Below are 18,744 nucleotides of genomic sequence, written 5' to 3' on the forward strand. Positions count from 1 at the left end.
TCTAGAGATACTACCAATTGTTCAGCACTTCAGCTAATGTGAAACTGATCAAAAAATCAATTCAAGGAGTGTGGAAGGAGGTTCCAGGCTGGCCCTACTACAGCAGGTGGTGCTCTTTAAAGTTCTGGTACCCTGAAAAATAATATGCACTAGAATAATTCAGAAATACCAATACTCCACCCATTGGGAATATTTCAATGCAGATAGCACTGACCACCAAAGTGGTCAAACCACAAATGTACATGAAATGGACTGAAGATATGAATGCATTAATTATATGCCAATATTGTAGCACAATGAAATGAAGAGCAAATCATTCCAATCATAGCCAAGAGTTTCATAGTGTTCTTAGTTCTTAGTCCATACTCAGTCAACAAGCATTTAATTAAGCACTTACCATGTGCCAGTTATTGTGCTAAGCAATGAGGATTGAAAGAAGGGCAAAAATACAGCCACTGCCTTCATTTAGCTCACCTTCTGTTGAGGGAGATCACATATGCAGCTATATAAATACAAGGTATCTGACACAGTGATACCAAAGGGAAGGCACCTACAGTGATGGAAAACAGAAAAGGCTTCTTGCAGAAGGTGATGTTTAAACTGAGTCTTGAAGGAAGCAAGGTAAGCCAGGAGGCAGAGAAGAGGAAGAAAATGATTCCAGGCATAGAGAAAAGTTTGTGAAAAGGCACTAGATTTTGGCAGTGGATGTGGGAGGTGGAAGATTGAGCAACTTTGTGTTCACAGCACAGTAAGAAGATGTGTTTCTGAATTGTAGAGTTTGTGGAAGAGTAAAAATGCAAGAAGACTGAAAAAAATAGGAAGAGGCTTAGGGATAAAAGGCTTTAAATGACAAACAGCATTTTATACTTGATCCTGGAGGTAAGAGGGAATCACTAGAGATTATTGAATAAGGGGAGAAGGTGAGATGGTCAGATCTGTCCTTTAATAAGAACACATTGATAGGTGAATGAAGGATGGACTGAAGTGGAGAAAGACTTGACATGGAGAAACCAAACAGAAGGCTATTCCAATAGTCTAGGCATGAAATGAAGAGAGTCCCAACCAGCATGGTAGCTCTGTGAGGAGAGAAGGGGCCATAAATGAAAGATGTATGTTGTGAAGGTAAAAATGAGAAAGAGATTTGAGATGTAGAGTGAGTGTTAGAACTGTCGAAAATGATACTGAGGTTGGAACCCTTAGGGACTGAGAAGGTGGTGGTATTCTCAAAAGGAAAAGGAAAATGCGGAAGTAAAGGAAATTTAGGGAGAAAGATGAGATGTTTTAGACATATTGAATTTGACATGCCTTTTGACATTCAATTTGAAATGTCCAAAAAGAGAAGGAAAAGGAATAATCATGTATTAAGTTCCTATTATGAGCCGAGAACTATGATAAATACAAATATTATCTCATTTGGTCTTCACAGCAACTCTGTGAGGTAGGTGCTATGATTATCCTTATTTTATAGTTGAGGATACTAAGGCAGACAGAAGTTAAGTAACTTGCCTAGGGTCACATAGCTAGTAAGAGGTTAGATTTAAACTCAGTTCTTCCTAAGTCCAGGCCCAAAGCTCTATCCACTGTACCACTTAGTTACAGTGATGTGAAGTTTGAAGACAAATGCAACTCCCAAACTGTAGGAAATAACTTCATCTCTAAACACAGATCATTATAAATAATAGTAGAAATCATGGAGTAACCAAAATCTGAAGAAGAAAAAGGTAAAAAACCCTAAGACATTGAAAATCTTTATTTAATACAAACTCCAGAAATTCTACACAAAAGCGCAACAGATTAAAATAATAGTGATGTTTCCAATGATTTTGGAAAGGAAATCAGAATACTCATATTAGAATTGTTGATTTTCTTTTTCATTTGAACAACACAAATTCAATTAGTAGACCACCTACACCAAAACAGGAGGAGCTATATTTGTTATAGCCATCATGAATCAATTCTCCCACAATAATTGACAGAAAGTGGAAAAACAACATTATGGGAACTACACACAACAGCATATGTGGGGGCTGTCATTACAGCAAAATCTAGGAGGAAAGGTAGAGCTATCAAGGTAAACGTATACCCCCTGAGGGCATGGGAGAAACAACCATGGCAAAAACTAGTGAGAGAGCACATCAAAGACTGGAAAACAGACCTTAGCCGATGACAATAATATCTAGCTGACACACAGTAGAAAACTTTAACACAATATCAATCCCATTAAAGACAACAGAAAAGAATATCTGATTAATGCGATAATTATTGAACAAAGTCACCATAAAACATCATAACATATATATTGCATTTTGTTATTATTGTGAAGCCTTTGACTGAGTTCCACACTCATGGCTTATTCATGGACTTACTGAAAATATGCAAAAAACTGATGGCAAGATAGCTAGAGCTCTTATGTCCATATGGATTATTAGTTATATGTAAAGCATGCCACTAACACAGAAATATAAAAAAATTACAAAAACATGCCATCATTCAAAGAAAAAGTTTAAAACCCTCTCTCAAGGTTCTGCCCAGGCTTAAATCCATTATTCTGTCTTCTTAAAAGGACTGAGTGTGGGGCAGCTCTGGTCTTGGAGTCAGGAGGACCTGAGTTCAAATCCAGCCTCATATACTTAACACTGACTAGCTGTGTGACCCTGGGCAAGTCACTTAACCCTGATCGCCTCACAAAAAAGAAAAAAAAAAGAACTGAGTGTGGCTTTAAAGCTAAACATCTTATGTCACTTGATGTGCATAGATGACATCAAGAACCACTAAAAACAAAAATAAATATTGAACAACTCCTCCATCTCCTGGAATCATTATCCAAAGATATTCAACAAATATAAACATATTAATATACACCTGAAAGAGAAACTGTGCATTTTGAGCTTGAATCTAAGGAATATGGTCAATCAAATGATGAATGTGATACCTTGAAATATATTGAGAATAAAGATTTAAACTTTCAGAGGGCTATGACTGAACACTTACCAGTGTCCTGAATTCAAAACTAAATGGGAAGAACACGTGTAAAGCACCATTACCTAAGCAATACATATCTTAATATACATTTTTGGAAGTATCAAATGGGCTAAAACAAATTTAGAAACAATCTTACTGAAATCCATATAATACTAATTTTAAAAAGTGCAAAATACCAAGATAGCTATAGAAAAATTAAGACTTCCTCACCAAAAAGGAGGCAGAGAAGTGATAGACATTCTTAGCACACAAGTGAAGCTGATTAAAAAAAAAAAGACAAAATTACTTCTGGAATAAAGTGACATCATTTGATAAAGCAATAGTTAAGGCTGATAGTAGCTGAATGTAATCAGACGTGGATATGCTTCATATGGAGCCTGTGAAAAAGCTAAGATAGTCACTTAGAATCTAGACTCCACGTGTGCAACACCCACATGAACTCATCCAACAATATGTGAGCAAAGAAGCATCAAACACCTGAATTTGTGCACATTTGTTTGTGGAAACAGAATTGTTTATGATAACAATTCAGGACCAGGTCCTAGGAAGCAAAAATTATACCCCCTCCCCAAATAAAAAAGCTGTTCTAAAGGAGCCTGAGCTTAGTGATGAAAGGAAATCATGCAAAGCAACAGTAGAAACTGTGCAATATATCACTTCAGGCTATGAAAATACATTACCTAGTAAATAACATTGCATGCTTTGATGGCTATACTACACCCAAAGCTTTGTAGTATGTGGTTTATGGTATGGCAATTAGTCATCTGTAAGTCCATGAAAGATATTTCTCTTGAAATTAATCTATCAACCATACTGGGGGAGATGAAACAGAGTACATCGGCATATAGTAATGATAAGCAGGATGATGTATAATAGCTACAAAAAAATTATCTCTTGAAATATATTTCACGGCCTTATAGATGACCAATCACCATACTACAAATAATAGCCCCCAAATCATGCTAAAGAACTCAGCCAATAAACTGTATTGGAACCAAACCTTAAGAGTATGGCCCACAATTGCATGACATTGATCCACAAAAACTTAAAAACATTTTAATAAATATTTCTATACCAAACACTCATAATATCCAAGCCACATGGAATAAAAATCTTTCAATATTTAGAGACCCAGGAAACAAAGTCACAATCATATGGTAACAGTTCAAAGTAAATATATTCTTTGTGGTCCTGTCTGCTCCTGGAGTGGTATCAAGGATGTTCAGGGAAACTACAGAAGATGAGTTTACATTATAAAACTTTTATTTTTCTAACCAAAAAGCATTTATTTTATCCACTATTGCAAATGTGTAATAGAGTGTAGATCATTAAATATAAAAGAATAATAGCCAGGTAATGACTAATACCATGGAAATCATTGAAAAAGATGAAAAATGAGATTGATGATGATGATAGCTGATATTTATATAGTTCTTTAAAATTTCAAAAGTATTATACAAAATAATTATAGCAGACATTTGCTTAAAAGTTCAAAAAACTCATTCGATCTCAATTTATCTTCATAACAAACCTATAAGGTAGGTACTAAAGGCATATTTGATTAATATATAACAGCATTTTTCCAGGAAAGGAAGTCATTTTTCAACTTTACTTCCTTTAGGCCTCAGACCCATAGTTTATATCTAAGAAATCTGAATCGCTAATCCATTCTGAAGAGCTTCATAAAATCTGGCATAATAAGTGGCAGTCTAGGTGGGTAAAATTTGAATGGACATTGAGGCAGACCTCCTTCTCCCAACCAGAAAAGAAAATGTCCTACGCTCTGTCATTCTTTCCTATTAATCTTCAATGTTCCAAAAGGCACATCAAAAATGAACATATTTCTTGGAAGCAGCCACACCTTAAGACTTAAGAATGTATACTGTTAGGGAGTTATTTGCAGTTGCTGGGGTAGAGGTAGGGAGAGAAACAGGAGGCAAGAATGAAGTGCTAACATTTTGTAGTCCTTACTTATCTGGTACACTCTGATTAGAAGTTTGTGAAATGAATTCTTGAAGTGACAAGGGAAGCGTAGAAGACAAATTTTTCTTAATTTACAACTCTTTCTCAGACCAGTCCTGTCAGAGTTAGTGTTGCATCAGTGTATGTATAAATCAGTTTTTCTTAAATTTGTGCATACACACACACACACACACCCCACCACACCACCACCACCATCATCAAGACTTCAATAACACTGACATGGTAGATCCATGATCAGAAAGTATAGATCTCATCATAGACTGAGAAGTTATAACCATAGATTCATGAGATCAAAGAATCTCAGAGTTGGAAGAGGCTTCAGAGGTCATCTAACATAACCTCTATCTTGAAGAAAAACTCTCCTCTGATATTCCTTACAAGGGATGATCCACCCTCCAACTGAAGACCTACTGATGATGGGAAAATTGCTATCTCCCATGACAGTCTATTTCACATTTCTAATTGTTAGGAATCTCTTGTGGCAAATATATGGGAGGATATAAGCAGGAGTCACACGGGATGGGTAGTTATGGATGGGTTCTAATCTGTCTGCATAACTGAAGGGAATAATAACACAGATGAAATCATAGATCTATTTGAGTGAAGATGGAGCCAAAATCTTCATCTCTACAATGGCTTTCTACCCATCACTTCTTGTCCTCTCCACTAGGGGTAAAAAGAAGTTTAATAATTTTCCACATGTGAGTTGTGGTTATTCATAAAGTATGCATGGATGACATCTTGGAAAAGTAAGTTAGAAAGACAATGAAAGAGCTAAAATTTAGAGCATATTGTTAATGAAGCAAAGGATCTAGTTCAACATCAGAGAATACCAGAATTTCCATCAATCAGCCAGCAGGAGTTTGCTAGGAAGAGCATAAACTAAGGTGAATAATGAGAAAGAATCACTGAACTCTACAATAAGCAAAGACTTCAGGGGTCAACCAGTCTCACCTGAAAAGGCATTCCCTCAAGAGTTGAGGTGTCAATCACAAAACTCCCAGGTGGACCCAGAACAAATTAAAATGCACTTGGGAAATATTTTACAAAATAAATAAAAATACGATAAAATATAGATAATATAATAATCTACTTTAAAATTAAGTCAATAGATAGTCCACAAGGGTCATTATTTATGGTTAATGGTCCCCATTTCTATTTGAGTTTCGCACCACTGCTCTAAAGCATCTTTGGCAAGCGTTTATTTAGTCTTCACTTCAAAATCTTCTAGGAAGGGGGACCCATCGCCTTCCAAATAATTCCAGTCCACTGTAGGATAGCTTTAATTTTAGCAAGGTTTTTTTATCCTTACAATTTCCTAACTTCTTTATAATATCTTAAATTGGCCTCTCTGAACCTTCCATCCATCTGTACACATCAGCTCCATACACTTCCCTCCAGGAAAACATAAGCTCCTTGAGAGCAAGGACAGTTGCATTTTTACTGTTTATATCTCCCATGAGTAGTACATATCTTATACATAATAGCTGCTTAATACATATTTGTTGAATTGTTCCCATTTACTTTCTGTTGGACCAAACAGGGCAATCCTATTCCTTTTTTCCACTTGGCAGCATTTCAAATATTTTTAAAGGCAGACATTGCCACCCAACCAATATTCACTTTTCCAATGTATGTCCTTATATGTTCCTCAACTACTCCCTGAAAGATGTTTATTCTACCTTTGCTTAATTCCTTCCAGTAGCAAGGAACTTGTTACTTATCATAGTCTAGGTGGATAACCAGGCTTAGAGGCAGAAGACCTGGATTAAAGTCCTGGTTCTGCCACTTAGTAACTGTGTGCCTTTGGGAAAGCACCACATCTTTTGGGGACTCCATTTCTTTATTCATAAAAGGACTAGATTAGTCTAAACAGTCCCTGGTATTCTGTGATCCTGTAATGTTTAAGGATGACCTGTCCCAATATGCAACGGTTTTAGTGAAACATTTTTTCTTATGCTGAATTGAAATCTCCCTCCCTGTATCTTCTATCTGTTATTTCTATCTCTGCTTTCTGATGTCACACAGAACAATTTTAAATTTCACCTAAATTTGTGAAGCATAAAGTTCTAGGCAAATGGCTGGAATTTGAATAGAGAGGTATGACACACACAAAAATATAGAGAGAACTATGTGTAGATCAAATTGCTTTCAAGGGATTGTTTAATTTCTTCTTCTGAAAAATAAGGAACTAGGGGTATATAGTCCAAAGAAGATAAGACTTTGGAGGTATATGATATGAAAACTATCTTAAAGTATTCTGAAGGACTATTATGTGAAGCACGGATAAGATTTCTTCTCATTGGTTCCAGAGGGCAGAAGTAGGACCAACAGGCAGAAGTTATGAAAAGGCAAACATAGACTTGATATAAGGAAAAACTTCCTAACAATTAAAATTATCCAAGAGTATAACGGACTGTTGTGGAGGGAGAGGGGTGTCTTCCTTATCTGATACCATCAAGCAGAGACTGTATGATCATTTGTTGCATATGTCGTAATGGGATTCTTTGCAGGAATTCTTTTGCAGGATTCTTTAAGGTTAGGGGGACTCTTATATCCCTTTAACTCTAATATTCTGTGAAATAAGGATGAGAACACAGTTTGGTGCGTCAAGGAAACAGATTGGGACCTGGTAGCTGAGGTGAATTATGGACTTCCATTTGGTTAGGTTTTCAGATCAGTGCCTTAATAAGTAGTATTGATAATTTGCATAAACGTCATTCAGTGAAATGACTAGAAAATATCCAGGACATTTCTGTAGGTTATATTATAGTTTGGTTTTCCTAGGGCATCTCCACATGGATCTGAGACCACGGATTTAGCGTTAGAATTAGTCTTTAGAATTAAATTGGTCTTTAGAAGAGACCAAGTCTCTTATTTTGCAGATTAATTTTTTGCAAATGAATTATACAGAAATGAAGAGTCTCGCACAAGGTCATCCACATAAGACCTGGGTTCAGTGGAGCCAAGGAACTAAAAGTCCTGGGTATGGGGGAGGGATGACAAGGAGCAAAGAGGATAAGGATAAACAAAACAGGAGAGAGAAATCATGCATGAGAGTTATCTTGGGTGCCGTCAAGAAGATTACATCGTGTACTTGTTCTTTTGGCCGTCCACATGGTGCTTTTCAAAAAAAAATGAGTCAGTCTTCTTAGGTGTTTGCTGTTTGGTTTCTCTTTCAGTCATTTATAAATGTCACCCAGAATCAGCCTGGCGTCTGTTTTTCACAGGAGACCAGAGATGCTTATGAGCAGGTGTAGACAGTAAAAAGCAAACTGAGGAGTTAAAATGATGATTCCTGACAGTTTTTGCCCAGGGAAAAAATGTAAAACATGCCAGAATGTTTAAGAGACACAGGATTTACATATGAGAAAAAAAAAAACCATGCTTCTTATGGTAGGAATGTGGTGTTTACTGGATGAATTCTTCCTTAGCTATAAACATACACTGTAGGTTACAAACTGGCACCGACTGGCAGCTCAAGAACTCAGCTTTTTCTTTCCCCCTGAAATTAGTTGAGAAATAAGAGCTTAGGTTTTCCTTTCTTAAAATTATACTGAAATAAGATGAAAACTTTACCCACAATTAGTCCTTCTGTTTGATTGCTGGCTTTCAGAAAAGGAAAAAGGGAAAGAAAAGCCAGCATGGTGACATTTGAAAATTATCTTGCATTCCAGATTGTATCCATATCAACAACCTTACAATTCTACATCAATGCTGCCATTAGTTATACTTTGAAGTTACATAGCCCTTTTCCTCTGGAGATCTCCAAGTACTTTACAGTTTTCCATTTGTCATCCTTATAATACTCCTCTGACACTGTGGAGCCCAAAGATTCACAGATCTAATTAGATTTCAGTGACAGCCTTTTAACACACCTAATGCCATCCAGAAGGATGAAACAACATCCATGACTCTGGCATTCATTTTTTCCAAACCAACTTAGCTACCACATTCTGCAAGATGGTAAAGGAAATAAGGAGCTATGCTTTGGAGCACTTCCTAAAGAGGGAATGAATAGACTAGAAAACTCTAGGGCAGCATATTTATGTCTTTCTAAAATGGGCCAAGAAAATCAACTTGAACCTATAGAATTTTAGTGCTGGCAGATCATGTATTCTAATCCCCTCCTTTTATAGATGAGAAAACTACACCCCAGAGGGAGGAAGTGATTTGCTCCATCACACAGCTAGTTAGTGGCTGTACTGGGAGTAGAAACCAGGGTCCTTTATTCTAGACCTTTGCTCTTTCCCAGTCTCCTAACAGATAGCCAGGGGAGCAAATGTCTTCCTTGTGTTTGTGTAAAAATCTGATGGTATTTTATCTGATGATATTAAAAATATCCATGTGGGTTTTTTTTTTGCCTTCTCTGTTCAGAACAATATTCTGTAAGAGTTTTCTGTTTTCTAAGTGCTAGGCAGATACATTTCTGTTTTGTCATAGCATTGATTATAAAGTCATGCAGTATGGTAGGAAGAGCGTTGGATCTGGGAATGGAGGACTTCAAATCTCAGTCCAGCTACTTAATACTTATGTGTAACTTTGGGTGCTTCATCTCACTGGGGCTCAGTTTCCAATGACTAAAATGATGGAGTTGCAGGAGATGACTTCTGAGATCCTTTCAAGTATAAGATCAATGGTCCCACGATTAAAGAATTACAGGATTTAGCAAAGAGAGCTTAGGGATCTTATTTTAAATGGACATAGTATTCCACTTCTCACTCATTTTATGGAATAGGAAACTGAGGCCCTGAGGGAGATTGAATGGCTTGCTCTAAGACACACTGGTAAGAAGCATAGCTATTATTTGAACTCGGTTCTTCTAACTTCAGATCAAATACTCTGTCCTCAAGAACATGTTGCCATCTATGGTAGACCATCTCCCCAAATAAAGTCCTAAGTCTTGAAAAGACTGTAGTGTGTAAATAACCAAAACACTGACCAACACCAATCAACTATGTTAAGAAGTTTTAGCTTTTCACTGATGGGCATTCCTGTTTTGAAAAGGTCCTCGTGGTTGTTGTGTATTAAAAGGGTGGTTCTAGGAGTCAGGATCTTCAGAAATGAGTATACCGGGATTCTGTCAGGAAATTTTACTCTGAACTTTGGTCTGCTATCCTGAGTAAAACAAATTTTTAAATGGAATTTGAAAGGGCTTACAATCATGTTACCTACAATGGGCAATGATGACAGCCCATCTGGAATTACAGTGAAATCTCGTGTTGTGAATAGTAACCACATTCAAAAAGGTAGGAGAATTATGATGGAAGACAGTATTACGGGAAAACAAAAGACCTCAGAAGCTGAGGCTCTAGAGGTGTGTGGTTAAATTGCCTATATTTCGGTCAACGATCAGTTCAATCCTTTCACTGCCTCCCCTTTTGTGAGCAGAACTACTTGTGCTCACACTTCTAATTACCTGAACCACGTGCTCTACAACTTAACTCTACACATTCTTGGAATGTTCCAGGCATCCTGGGCTTAACCTTCTAGTCTCAACCAAACTATCAGCTCTTCAAGGGAGGACTCCATTTTTTGCTTCTGTTCGTCAGAGGACTTAACACTGTACCTCACTTACAGGAATTATCCCAGTAGAGCATGAGGTCTTTGAAGGCAGAATCAATTTCACTTTTGTTCTTATAGCCCCAGGATTTAAGCACAGTGCCAGGCATATAATATGTATTCACTCAATCCATGTGGAATTGGACTGAATGATGGTAATAGTAGCAATAACTTATTAACATCAGCTCCAGCTTATTACCTTAGAGGCAGCTAATTGGTAGAGTGGATCAAGTGCTAACCTGGGCTCAGGAAGACTGGAGTTCAAATTTTGTCTCAAGCACTGGCTAGCCGTGTGATCCTGAGCAAGTCATTCAACCTGTGCTTGACTCAGTTTCCTCATCTGTAAAATGAAGATAATAACTACACCTATTTCTCAGGGTTGTTGTAAGGATCAAATGAGATGATATTTGTGAAGTGCTTTGCAAATCTCAAAGTGCTATATAAATTCTAGTTATTATTATTATTACATTTCTACTGTGTTGAGGGAAAAAATGCTTTTACTTCCATTATCCCATTTGATCCTCAAAACAACTCTGACTAGCTCTAAATGCTAGTCAGCTATGTTTCTATTTTGTCATCCCTATTTTATATAGAAAGAAACTGAGGTCAGGACAGGTTAAATGATTTTTCAAAGGTCATATACCTAGTCATTCAATAAAAACATATTGAGTTGAATTACATTATCAACGTTTAAGTATTCACAATTGGCAGTTACTGATCTTTCCCCATTCCTATCCCTATGCCATAAATATAAGGACTCCAGAAAAGGGAACTGCCTGTCAGTGAATCAGCTTCAACATTGTAATTTTTAGTCTTAGAGACCTGCTGGAGCTTCTGAAAGAGTAGCTGGTTTGTCCAGAGTCATACAGCCATCATGTGCTATATGCAATATTCGAACCCAGTTCTTCCTGCCACCCATGCCAGCTGCCTATCCACCATACCATGCTGCATCTTATGTTGTCCTCAAATCTCAGCCTGAAGAAATAAGCTGTTTGAAATAAACAAATAAGAAATAAATTAAATCCCTAGTTTGGGGTTTTTTAGGTAATTTTAGGGAGTTTCTCTCAGTTTATTTTAGTTAGGGTATTTTAGGTACGTGGGATTTTAGATCTCAGTTTCATTCCACCTAAACTACTAGTTTACCTAAACATTCTTAAATCATGCTTTCTGAGAGAATGATTTCTGAATCAGAGATGAGAAGTGATTTGACGGATTTGAAGTGAGAGGCTATACTATACAAGAAAGATTTAGAGAAATTCATGTATGCTTAGCTGGCAAATTAGTTGATAATAAGGCAATGAAAATAAGAAGGTTGTAAAGGATAGCTGAGGATGCTTAGGAGCATATCTCTAAACTTGAAAAGTGATATAACAGCAATCAACCATCCAGCTGTCCCACAGAATACTCCCCTTGTTCTCATTATCAAGAGATGGGACCCTATGGTTGAATGGGCCCCTAACCTGATCCCAACATGGCATTTCTTATGTTCTTCTAAAAATGGTGGAAAGACAACTGAGGGAAAGGAACAAAGCAGCAGAAGGGAAGGTGCTTTGTTTTTTTTTTTTCCTTGATTGAAGTAAAAGAAACACACAGCTCTCTGAGGAGACAGGGCAGAGATATAGGCAGGGGCAAATTGATAAAGAGTTATGAACTAAAAGACATCATTTTATGACACCTCATTTTATTTGATCTGGAGGGAAAGCGAGAGCAAAAGGAGGTTTTTGAGAAGGAGATAACATGATCAAAGTGTCTGGTGACAAAGAGGATTTGAGCAGCAAGATTTAGATTTCTAGTATGAACCTGTCCATTGCTCTTTTCCCATAAGCTAAGATTCCCTCTTTCATTGGTGCTAACGCATGTGAATATTTTGTTAATAACAGGGCCTTAGATGGAATTTGTTTTTAAACAATTATGTACTTGTTCACTTTTTTTTGTTTGTTTTCAGGAGTTATTATGTTGCGTTTTAGACATTCCTAATACCTTTGTTAAAACACTGAGCCATTATAATCTCAAAGCAAATGCCACAGCATCCGGGGGAGATTATTTTAATACTGTTTTATTTTGAATACATTTCATTTACTTTTAAGCCACCATTGTAAAGTTATTTGGGTGATAGCTACATGGCTCAAAGCCAGAAGCTCACAAGGCGGTTGTCTGATAGATCTCTGAAGCAAAGTCAGAGAAGGCAAGGGCAATTCACAGACTTGTGAACAGAGAGCTTTTAGAGACTCACTCCAAGCTGCTAGTCTAGAAGAGTCTTGATTTAAATTAGTGTTGAAGCTGGCATGCAAATAAAGGGTACACATGCTCTCAGCTGGGCACCCAAGCACCAGGAGGTCTGTGACTTTGGCAGTGAAGACAATAGAGTATTTTTTTATTTTGATTTCCACATAGCAACATCATCGCCCACCTTGCCTTGCCTTCACTCTCTTTTCTAAAAGCATCATTTGATTCTTTTTCTTTTCTTTCCTTTTTTTTTCTTTCATTCATTCATTCTTTTTTCTTTTTCTTCCTTTTTCTTGTTTTCTTCCTTCCTTTCTCTTTCTTTCTGCCTCTCTCTTCTTTCCTACCTTTCTCTTCCTTCATTCTTTTCTATTTTCTTTCTCTTTTCTTTCATTTCTCTTTCTCCTTTTTCTCTTTCTCTCTCCCTTCTTCCTTTTTCTCTTCCTCATTATTCTTTCTTTCCTTTCTTCCTTCTTTCTTTCTTCTCTTCCTTTCCTCCTTCCTTCCTTTTATTTTTGTGTGATTACGTTAAGAGTGACCAAGAAGTAGAAAACCTAAGTTCTTAATAAGCTAATGGAAGGACAACTAGGTCTGGAAATAAGAGATCTGGGTTCAAATACTAGGGTCACCTAGGTAAGTCACATAATTTGTTGGACACTCAGTCTCCTCAGTTCTTTGATCTTTAAAATGGGGATAATAATGCTTTCAGGAGAGAAAGTATGGTGTATGGCATATGGAGCTGGCCTCTGTCAGGAAGATCTAGATTCAGTCAGGTCTCTAATCCATGTAGGCTGGTGATCCTGGGCAAATCAATTAACCAATCAGTGCCCCAGGAAACTCTGTAAGACTAAAAAGTGCAGAGTAGTCACTGTGGTGTATTAGTAGAGGGAGTTTATTTCTTAAGTCATTAAAATCATAGGTTTGATTTTTTAAAATGCCTCTCCTACCTATTAGTTATGAATCTTGGAATACAACATAAATGTGAATTATTATTATTGCTGCTTTTTCTATCCACTAGAATACATTCATAGAAAAGGCAACTGAGTATAGCAGAGAGAAGGCTGGATTTGGAGCCAGAGGAAGTAATATCAAGTCTCAGCATTGACATTTCCAACCTCTGTGATCTTGGCAAGTCACACCCCCGCCCTGAGCCTCAGTTTCCTCTGTAAAATCAGAGGGGGGCAACTAGATGTTCCTTAAGCTACTTTTCAGCTCCAAATGTATGATTCTACACACTCATCCCATCATCTCTGTTAGACATTTCTTAGCTGCAGTTTTAATTGTTAATTGCATCCTGCCCATTCTTTCTAAAATCCTTAAGTAATGTTACTCATTATTTATAGGTTTTCATCTGTGGGACCATTACTTTTATGATATATGAGGCAATATGTATGTAACATCTTGCAGAGTAAGCAGGGTATCATCAAGTTGAAAGCAATTGTCAGGCCATTATTACAGACCAATAGCAAAGGCTATCATATTCACATGCATATATATATATATATATATATATATATATATATATATATATATATATGTGTGTGTGTGTGTGTGTGTGTGTGTATATATATATAATATATACACATATATATGTGTGTGTGTATGTATATATGTGTATGTATATTTCTGTGTATATATACATACACATATATATGTGTGTGTGTATGTATATATGTGTATGTATATTTCTGTGTATATATACATACATACATGTGTGTGTGTGTGTGTATATGTATGTATCTCTGTACTTGGAAGTCAAAAGAGTAGAACCATTTGATGTTATACATGTAGGTATCCACCTCTGGGTCCCAAAAGACCTGATACAAAAGACCATTAACTCACTATATTTCAAAAATGTCTTCTTTGGTCTTTACCTTAAGCCAGAAATGAAGTAAAAAATCCTAAGGCTTTTATCATTACCTAGTCACCAAAGCATATTTTACAACTGCAAAGAGAAAGCATCCTAGATCAGTATATTTGGGGGGCTGTGAATTGAATAGATAATTCTGTGTAAACAGTTTTTATTAACAGAAAATTGTGTAAAGTTGTATTAACATAAAAAAAATTAAAAACAGCACACTAACTGTTTTGCTCAACACTCCTCCCACAAGAATGATTTTGTTAACCGGCCCACAGTTGCTGACTTCATATTCTGGGCTTTTAGGCACTAAGTAAATGTGTGTTCCTTCCTTTCTGATTTCCAGCAACCTATTTTACATGAATATGTTATAATGGAAAACAATAAACAAACAAAAAAAGAAAAAAATATGACAGATGATTGGATTGCTTATCCTTGAATAAAGGTATCCATTGTATAAATGCATATTCCAAAAACTATATTCTGCTTATAGAATCAAATTTCTTATAGCCATTTTAAAGGGTTTTTTTTTAAATTAAATTTGAAAACAATGAAATTACACTACTGCATTGTATGATGGGAAGCTGGGTGGCAGAATGAATAGAGTTCCAGGCCTGGAGTCAGGAACATTCATCTTCCTGCCTCAGACACTTACTAACTGTGTGATCCTGGGCAAGTCACTTGACACATCTACAGATTGAGCTGGAGAAGAAAATGGCTAGCCATTCCAGTATCTTTGCCAAGAAAACTCCAAACTCAGAAAGAATCAGACATGACTGAATAGCAACGTTTCATAATTCTCAAAACAAGAACCCAATTTATTATTTAAGTTCTTCTCTAAGGCCTGGGAATCATAATATAACAGACTTTGAGCTAGTAGGAATCTTAGAGGTCATCTAATCCACTGGTCTTCATTTTACATATTAGGCAACTGAAGCCCAGATAGGTTAATTACTGTGCCTAAGGTAACTCAGATAGTAAGTGGCAAAGCTGTGATTTGATCACGAGTCTTCTGATTCCAAGTTCATTGTTTTTCCCAATGTGCAAATGATAAACATACAGCCAAAGAATGAGATTAAAGTAAGAAAGTCACAGTTTTTAAGTAGGTATGAATACAAAATAGAAAAAAAAATTATGGAGTGGTTACTTTTTGCAGGTAATTGTCATGGGCATTGAAGGTGAACGTCCAAAATGTCCCTGTCCAAAAGGAGCTTTACTACCTTCTACTGAGAAGTAAACATTCTGAATGCAGATAAGGAAATAAAATGTGATTTCAGGATGGGAAAAACTCTAAGAACCAAGGAAACGGGAAAGGTTTTGCAAAGGAAATGACATGTGAACTGAGCTTTGGGAGAAGGTAGAGAATCTAACGAGGTTGGGAATAGGGAGCAGGAAAAGGGAATAAATTCCAGGGATGGAGGACAGCCTGAGCAAAAGCGTGGAGATGGAATATAAAGCCTTGAGTTTGGGGGAACAGGTGAGTTTAATTTCATCACAGAGTGCTAGAGAGGAGCAGTATAGGGATAGAGCCTGTGATTTCATTGATCTAGACTTAGCCATTATCTATCTATACTCTTAGATTAGCTAAATTAGCATCTTAAAGAGTTAACTAGAGTATTCAAGGGTTGAGAGACTTGTCCGTAAACAGTCAGAATGTGTCAGACAGGAGCAATATGAAATAATGCTATATAAAATAGAATTATGTCATATAAATTTTAACTACCTAATTTCCCAAACTAAGCCCATCAGCACATAGTCTGGCCTTTGGCAGCATAATACACACACACACACACACACACACACACACACACACACACACACATATACATCTCTTCCTTGACACAAATGCATTTGGTGCTGCTACTCTCTCCTCAAAGACGATGCTTTTAAGAACTTTCTCTAACCAATCCCCAAGGAATAAATACCCGACATGTCCTTCCCAAGTGATTTCTAAAAGCAGACAGAATCACTGCCCCTACTGAGGAGAATTGACATGAACAGTCCTCCTACAAAATTAGCCCTGATCCCTTAAAACCTAAAGTGGCCTTCACCTTGGAGTGTCAGTATGGAAAACATGGCAGCTTCTTGTGACTCATAATTACCATAACTGGGTCACTGTCCACCTTCCCATTGGCTGGTATGAAAAATGTCTGCAAACAGAGAGAGAAAGGTAGCAGAGTGGCAAGAGAGCTGTACTTAGAGTCAGGAAAAACTGAGATCAAATCTTGCTTCATTTGCCAGCTGTGTGACACTGCCCAAGTCCCTTAACCTTTTGTAGCCACGATTTCCCTATCTGTAAAAATGAGGATAATAATAGCCCCTACGTCACAGGGCTATTCTGAGGATCCAGTGAGATAGCAAATGTAAATCGCTTTGCAAACCTTAAAGCATCATATAAACCTTAGTTGTCATGAGTTATTACATAGAGAAATGAATCACTAGAACTTGAAGGAGTCTTAGAGATCATCTAGTATGACCTCCTCATTTTACAGAGGAGGAAACTAATGTCCTCAGGGGTGAAAAAGTCCCTCCCTCATGTTCATATATCTAATAAGTGACAAAGTAGAAATTAGAGCCTGTTCCTCTTATCTCCCAGACCCACCACTCTCTCATCTCCCTGTCAGATCAACAGACTGTCTTAATTTTTTGTTAATCTCTTGTAAAGGGGGATGGGCAAATGTATAGAGTTTGTTAATGGACTGAATGTACTTTTCTTGAAATATAGGATTCATCAGTTTTCAAGTTGCTAAGTAGGTTTAATCTTCTAACTTCTATCTTTATATTTTGTGAAATCTTCCTTTGCACAAGTCAGAGGAAAATTATTACAATATTCCCCAAACTAGTCAGACATGTTCAAACCAAGCAATGTCTGTGAGGTTATATTTGATTATTAATTTTCTTATTTCAGCAATGGATAGAAAAATACAGGAAAGTAACTTAAAATGGTACCTTCAATGACTTTTTTAAAAAACAATTAGACAAAATTTATGAACACCATTTTTTGTTCTTTATTTGTTTTGAGTCTGGGTTTCCTCGTCTTGCCCAGACTGCAAGTGCAGGGGCCACTTGTGAGCTAATCTTACAAACGATTAGCACAGGGGCTTTGACCTTCTCTGTTTCCAACCATTATGCCCCTGCTTGGACATCCTGATGGCACCTGCTCACCATGTTGGTGTCAAACAGTGCAATCAACCAGCTTTAGCCCACTGTAGCTCAAAACTCCCAAACTCAAATGACTCACCAGTCTCAACCTTCCTTAGCACCAGGGATTACAGAGCATGCATTACCACATCCAGAACATGAATACTGATAATTTCGGGGACTCTCAATAACTCTAAAGAAAAGTATTTTTCTTGTTTGAAAACAAATGCCCAGTTTAATACAACATTTAATATTTTAGAAGCCAGTCTTAAAGTGGGTCAAAAATGAAGCCAATTCTGGTTTTTCCCATAACCCACATCTTTAATTTTCACAGAAGGGAAGCTATAAGAATCTGTACACTACCAGCAAGTTGGAAAGAACCTTGCAAGCAGCCAGTAGGCTTTCTTTCATTTTGACTGCTGTGAAGTGACTTTGATCATTTTCTTCCCCTTTCAAAAGAAAAGAAGCTCTGAAGTACAAAATGGTTCATGGAAGACCAATCTATTCATTGGTCTAGAGAATGAAGACCAACTGAGATTTTATGTCAGCCACTATTAAAGGGAGAAGCATTCCTGTATGCAGTGGGGTTTTTTTTGTTTGTTTTATGTTTGTTGTTGTTGTTGTTGTTTTATTTTTTATTATTGTTCCAGGACTAGTATTAGTACCTTTAAAAGACCAACAGTGAGCTTTGGAGAAATAACAGCTTTTCCCCTAACTTCATTGCCCAAGGTGCAACTGAGTTCACAGAGGAGGGCAACCAGGTGCCTCTGTCCTGTGTAGCTAATATTATTACTCTGTCACCAAATGCAGCAGTCACTGCCAAGGACATGGAAAAGCTAACAGAAGCTCCCTGAGGAAAGAAGGATCTTCCTCTAGGGAAGGAATATTCATATTTTCTTTGATTAACTGACAGTGACATATGCAAATCCTCCATGTAGAATAGTATTATTATTTTTAAATACAGTGGACTTCAGCAAGAAAAAAAAAGTTAGAAC

At 36.9% G+C, this 18,744-nt stretch overlaps 1 protein-coding gene across 4 annotated transcripts in view; it reads right to left on the reverse strand.

The window, feature by feature from the left end:
* The window catches only part of NTNG1 (netrin G1), a 443,795-nt gene that overhangs the window by 406,935 nt on the left and 18,116 nt on the right, over positions 1 to 18,744 (reverse strand). The window lies entirely within an intron of this gene.

The sequence above is a fragment of the Phascolarctos cinereus genome, unplaced genomic scaffold, assembly GCF_003287225.1.
Source record: "Phascolarctos cinereus isolate Bilbo 61053 unplaced genomic scaffold, phaCin_HiC Scaffold_5;HRSCAF=322, whole genome shotgun sequence".
Lineage (NCBI taxonomy): Eukaryota > Metazoa > Chordata > Mammalia > Diprotodontia > Phascolarctidae > Phascolarctos > Phascolarctos cinereus.